Source organism: Magnolia sinica, chromosome 9 (assembly GCF_029962835.1).
Source record: "Magnolia sinica isolate HGM2019 chromosome 9, MsV1, whole genome shotgun sequence".
NCBI classification, from domain to species: Eukaryota; Viridiplantae; Streptophyta; class Magnoliopsida; order Magnoliales; family Magnoliaceae; genus Magnolia; species Magnolia sinica.
In genome coordinates, this window is record NC_080581.1 from 74,549,439 (window position 1) to 74,556,089 (window position 6,651).

Sequence of the window (6,651 nt, forward strand, 5' to 3'; positions counted from 1 at the left end):
TGAACCGCTACAATAAGTGGCGTAAACAGAATCGTTCTACCCATAATGTCCTAATTAGTACTATACACAACGAACTCATACCAACGTATGAAGTGCATGACACCGCTAAAGGAATTTAGGAAGTATTGACAAATGCTTATGCGTAGAAGTCAGATTTAAAAGTTTGGGCAATGAAATTAAAATTCCATGAGTATACGATGCCAGTCGGCTGCTCTATCAAAGATCATATCCGTAAGATGGAGCTGATGATAGGTGCCCTTAAGAATGTTGGGTGTAAATTGACTAAAAATTAAAAGATAGTAGCAATGCACCATTTCTTGCCTGAATCTTAGGCTACAATTAAAAGAATTCTGAACTATACTGATTCTATCATTATGTTCAGAGACTTTTGTGACAATTTGGTACGAGAGGTTGAAATGAATGCAATTTAGTAAGGTTCGGCCAAGGCCTTTGCAGCAGAGACCCATAAGCGGAAAGCTAATAAGAAATGATTCAAAGCTCGGTAGAAAGCAAAAAAGAATGACTGAGAATAGAAGTCCACAGCACCCATACTGTGTTGCCCATGCCAAATTTGCGACATTCTATCAAATCCATGGTTGATAGTCCATTTTATTTCCATTTTTAAATAATAAGTTTTAATTCGATCTTAACTTTTGATCCTTCGAGTTTTAGGAGTCATGCACAACATGAAAAGGGCTTAGAAAAATTAGAAGAATAACGTGGTTAGGCCGAATTAGACACTTACTATTTTTGGCCGAAAACCAAGAAGTCTAGTAGGAATCATGACTGTTTATATATAGTAAGTTTACTGTTTATATTAAGTCATGTTTTTAGGGAGTTTGAGGATGAAAATCTATCCAAGGTATGATTTCACTATTTAAAGGATTGTAATTTTGTTTGATTGATATCATTTGATTTATTTCGAATTATTAGAATTTTTTTTTTGTTTTCATTCCTCGTGGAATCTCTTTGATGAGTCCAGAGAAGCTCCATGGATTCAGAGCAGTTATCCTTGAGGACCTCATCACGTCCTTCTCTGCATTAGATGTGCATATTATGTTTAATTATGGATCATGTGAGACTCCTCATGTTCTCAAATTAGTCCTATCCAATGCTCAGGTGGGGCACACCATGTAATATATACGATTAAAAGCTCTAAAATAACGGTGTAGCTGACCTGGGTTTTGAAGTGGGTTTTATCTTATGTCCCATTATCCTGGCTAGGCAGATCTTCTAAATGGATTGGATGGTATATACAAAACATGGTGGGCCCAATAGGCAATTTGAAAGGTTTTTAATATATAACAAGCATTCACATCCCAATTGTTTTATTGTGCACCCACCTGAATTTTAAAATGGTCCAAATTTTGGGACCCAACTAGAAAATGAGGGGAGCCATAAGATGGATGGATGAATTTCATGCACACATCATGGTGGGTGCCACACATTGTGTCATAGGCTAAGCTTAACCTAAAAGCTTTGTAGTGGATCCAACCTCAAATCGCTAATAAAGAAAATAACAAAGTGACAACCTCGTTAAGACTCTTTTAGTTTTATATGGATGTACCAATACAATTACAATATAGAAGTGTTGTAAAAAAGGGATGTCTTAAATCTGTCTGAGATGTTTGACCAGTCGAGGGACTGGCTCGACTAGTTGAAGGTCCCTTCAACTGGTCGAAGACAGTTCGACTTGAAGTCTAGCAATGATGTATTTAGGATTTTCGAGACGCTCGACCAGTCGAGGGACAGGCTTGACCAGTCGAAGCCCTGGCTCGACTAGTCAAAGGTTACGCAGACTGCGCACGGATTGCGTAAATTTGGGGTGGTTTCCAGATTATTCCAAAGTTGGTGCAATAGTGTGGTTTCCTAAACTATAAATAGGAGTCCCTAGGGCCATTCTAAAGCATTCTAAGGCCTTCTAAAGGTATTCCAAGGGTTTCTAAAAGGGTTTTAGGGTTTGCAAACGGTATGACAAGGGTGTGATTCGAGGTTGTTCGAATCTGGTAAGTCCTCTCTCTTTGTACTTTGTGCTTTCATAGTGGATTTTTGTCACTTTGTACTGTGGTCTTTTCCCGAAAGGATTTTCCATGTTAAATCTTTGTGTTCTCTTGTGTTTACTTGGTGCTCTTGGATTGCTATCCTAGATTCATCTCTGTGTGATTCCGCAGTACAAATCCCGACAAGTGGTATCAGAGCTATCGTTGGGGCATAGATTTAAATTTGCAGAATTAGTAATAATGGGAAACGACAAGTTTGATATTGAGAAGTACTCAGGAAAAAATAATTTTGAGTTATGGAAGGTTAGGATGATTAGCCTATTAACCAAACAAGGCGAAATTAAGGCTCTTAAGGAGCAAAAATCTACCATGAAAGATGAAGAATGGGAAAACCTTTATAATAATGCTTTAGCCTCTATCCGTTAATGTCTCATGGATGAGGTCCTCTGTAATGTTTTGAGGGAGAAAATTGTGGCTAGTTTGTGGGTGAAGTGAGAGAGCATCTATACCAAGAAGTTCTTTAAAAATCGCCTACACTTGAAGCTATTGTACTATACCTTCAAGATGGCCAAGGGTGGAGATCTAGAGGCCTATATCAACAACTTTAATAAATTGATGTGTAAATTGCTGGATATGGAGGAAGCGGTCAAATATGAGGAACAAGCATGTATATTGTTGAATTTTCTTCCTGCATCATATTAGTCATTCAAGGACACAATGTGCACCGCAAATAAAACTCCGAGTGTCGACACCGTTATCATAATCCTTCAAGGGGAAGGCCATGAGAAAGCTAAACGGTGACATGAGAACATCTTTTGATGCATTGATTTCGAGGGGCAGAGATTCTGAGCGAGGTACAAGATCTTCAAGGCATAGATCCAAATCGAAGGGCAAGGGCAAAAGAAAATTAAAGTGTGAGAACTGTGGGATATCTGGACATATGAAGAAGGATTGAAAAAATCATAAAGCGAAGAAAGAAAATTCAGCGGCTTCTTCCAAGGAGGCTAATATTGTCACATCTGATGAAGAAATAGTGGTGGTGATGTTTTGTCTGTTTTCATTATTGGTTACTTACACGAAAATCATAAAGATGAGTAGATACTTGACACAGGGGCATCATATCACATGACTCCTCATTGGAGTTGGTTCGCCAGTTACAAGGAATGCGATGGTGGATAGATTTTTATAGGTAATGACAACGCCTGTAATGCTGTTGTTATTGCTATAGTGAGCATCAAGATGTTTAATGTGATGGATCGTACCTTGACTGATGCCAGGCATGTTCCTGATATGAAGAAAAATTTAATTTTTCTTGGTGAACTCGAGGCTATGGGGTGCAAGTTCACTAGTATTAATGGTGTTTTAAAGTTTCAAAACGGGCACTCGTGGTTATGAGAGGGCAAAGGTACGAAAACCTTTTCAGGTTGATCGGAAGCACTTCAAAGGGTGGAGCGGCAGCGAATGTTGTAGATTCCGCGTTTGCACATATGTAGCATGCTCGTCTGGGTCACATGAGCAAGTGGGGCATGAAGGTACTTTCTGATCGATGTTTGATTGCAGTTTTTGAATTTTTTTATTTAGATATATGTGAACATTGTATATATGGTAAATAATCTAGATTGTCTTTTACATCTGAAAAAAATGTATGTAAGGGAGTGCTTGATTATGTACAATCTGACGTATGGGGGCCATCGCCAAAAGTTTTCATTGGATGGTCATCATGTTTGTTTCATTTATTGATGATAACTCTAGGAAAGTTTGGGTTTACTTTATGAAACGTAAATCCAAAGTTTTTACCATATTTAAAAAATAGAAGACAATGATGGAAAAACAGCCAAGGCAAAAAATAAAGATTTTAAAGACTAACAATTGTGGAGAATTTACTTCCACTAAATTTAATGAATATTGTAAGGATGAAGGGATCATTAGACACAACACAGTGCACCACACGCTTGAACAAAATGGTGTGGTTGAGTGAATGAATCAGACTCTCTTGGAGTAATGCTGTGTTGGGCAAGGACTTATGGTCAGATGCTGTTAACAAAGCCTGCTATCTGATGAACCAGTCTCCTTTTATGATAATTGAATGTAAAATCCCAAAGGAAGTATGAAGTGGTCATAAGATTGACTATTCAGATTTGCACATATTTGGTTGTGAGGCTTACTCTCATGTACCGTCAGTCGAGAGAGATAAGTTAGCTCATTGTAACACCCCGATTTCTAAAACCCGAGTACGAGACTCGTTTTCAGAAATCCAGGAGTTTATAAATCAAAGTAACAACGAAATATAAACTCAAAGTGCGATAGCCAAAAGAAGTACGTATTTTCATGAGAGCCAAACATTTGACCCGCTCAGCTGGGGGTCTTAGTTACAAAATTTTTTCATACGCTTCCAAAATGTCAAACTACTGAAATTAAAGTATCAAACTACTGATTAACCCTAAAATATGCCGCTGCGTCCTAGTGCGTCTCGTCCTCATAATACTCCTCCTCTAGCTCCATGGTAGCATCATCAAGGCCGGCACCGACACCTTCTACGTCTGTCCCTGCATGTTTTGTACAGTTGGATAGTTGATGGATGAGTGACCAGCTCAGTGTGAATTCCCCTCAAGATTACACATCTCCGCCTTAGTAAACATAGTTAAAAGGAAACAAGCAGTAATCCAAAACAGGCAATATGTAGTCTTATTAAATGCATGGATGCATGAATGCACATCGGCCTGGGGATGCACATCTAGCCGGATTTGGGCTCGTCACCCATGCAATCATTGACCTGGGAATGATCATCCAGTTGGACAGGGGTCGATAGTCGATGGTCTGGAAGTTAGCGAAACGATACCCCAACAATTTTGGGGCACGTGCTAAAACATCCAAATTAGCCATCCATCATCGCCAATATGTTATGAATGCATGATTAGTCAGCTGTTATTAATCCAGTCACAACCATCCAATTAAAGTAACTCAATGGTCACTACGGAGGGTTCGTCACCCAGCGTAGGCCGACAGTTCAGGCATAGTGTCCTATTACCACCATTCCTAGCTCATGAGGTCCTCTACCTTGGGATGTTCTAATAGGTTACCTTGACCAAAATGACACCGGTTCAAGGTCTCTATTTCCCCCACACATTTTGTCTAAGTGTGTCTAAGTGCATCCTAAGTGTGGCTTGCATACAATTATGGAATCTTCCACGTGTAGCATTATGAAATTATGTATAGAGGCAATCAAAATAACATGTGATAATATATAACTTCGAATAAAACATGAAAAGAGGCATTAGAATTTTAAATAATGATTTTTGACAATGTAACAACAAGACAGGAAGTAGTAATCATTTTCATGGGTTAGCTAGCATGTAAGCAAGTATCACAATAGTGGTAACCTAGTGTAAACTATGTTTAACTAATTTATAAATGGAAAGCCTAAGGGGAACGTGATCACCTGTATGATAGTGTTCTTGAACTTAGTCTGAGACTTCTTGTGGTCCGGGGTTACTCAGGGAATCTCCTAAAATTATAATTTACATTTGTCAGATATTATCAGAGTTTTGTTTAGAAGTTCAAAGGAATGTAACACAAAGCCTGTTAGGCCCACCATGTATTTATTCAGTCAAGGTGGTCTCAAGGGATTTCAATAGTGGATGTTTAACCTACCATTGATCATGGCAGTGTGGTCTACTTGACAAGGGTCTGCCTTTATCTTTCTCCTCAACCCTTAGGACAAGTTCATCAAATGGATGGATATTTTGGATGAAGCACATATGTTAGGGTGGGGCCCACGGAGCGCCAAGGAGTAGCCACCTTTACTAGGGATTGATACCAAGACCTCCAGCGTTGAGACGAGGTATCCCCACTCAGCTTGTCAATTGAGCTATGATTTTGAGTGATCATGTCCAGAGTTGGGCGTCCACAGGTGGACGATCTGGGGCTGTCCATTGATGGACGGCCCGGGATCCATGATCCTTTGAGGAGTGGATGTGGGGTCCCATCTTCGGGTAGAACATACAGTGGGGTGTGTAGTATAAGGTGGGCCACGTTGACCTTGGATGGTCTGGATCACCGTTTAGGGAGTTGGTGTAGATGCAGCCACATGTACGTAGGTCCCAAGCGTGGGAGAGTTTTCATGTTCTGCTGGGTTGAGTTGGTTCCAAATACATGCGAGGTGGGGGCCCCAGTTGCTATCTTAAATGGGTGAACGGTTTAGATGGCAACACAGTCTGTGGTGGGCACCTACCGTCAGATCTGTTTGGATGGTGCAGGTGGAATTATACCAACGTGGGTCTTACACGGGGCCCACCACATGTATTTAACATACTATGTCAGCGTCACATGTCCCAGAGATATATATAAATATTACATATCCATGCATCTACTGTATATTTAAATAATACATTACCGTTACATACATTGCATATTTAAATATTATATCTTCCATGCATCTGTTATCATGCCACGTGGGTTCCTCATTGGTCTCTCATACATATATACTATGTATGTATATCACTTCAACGTGGGTCTTACATGGATGTGGGCCCATATAGTATTTTATTACACTTATACGTGGAGGACCCACCAGTTATGTGCATGCATAGGGGCACCTACATGCAGGCCTTGTGTATACACCAATATATATATATATATATATATATATATA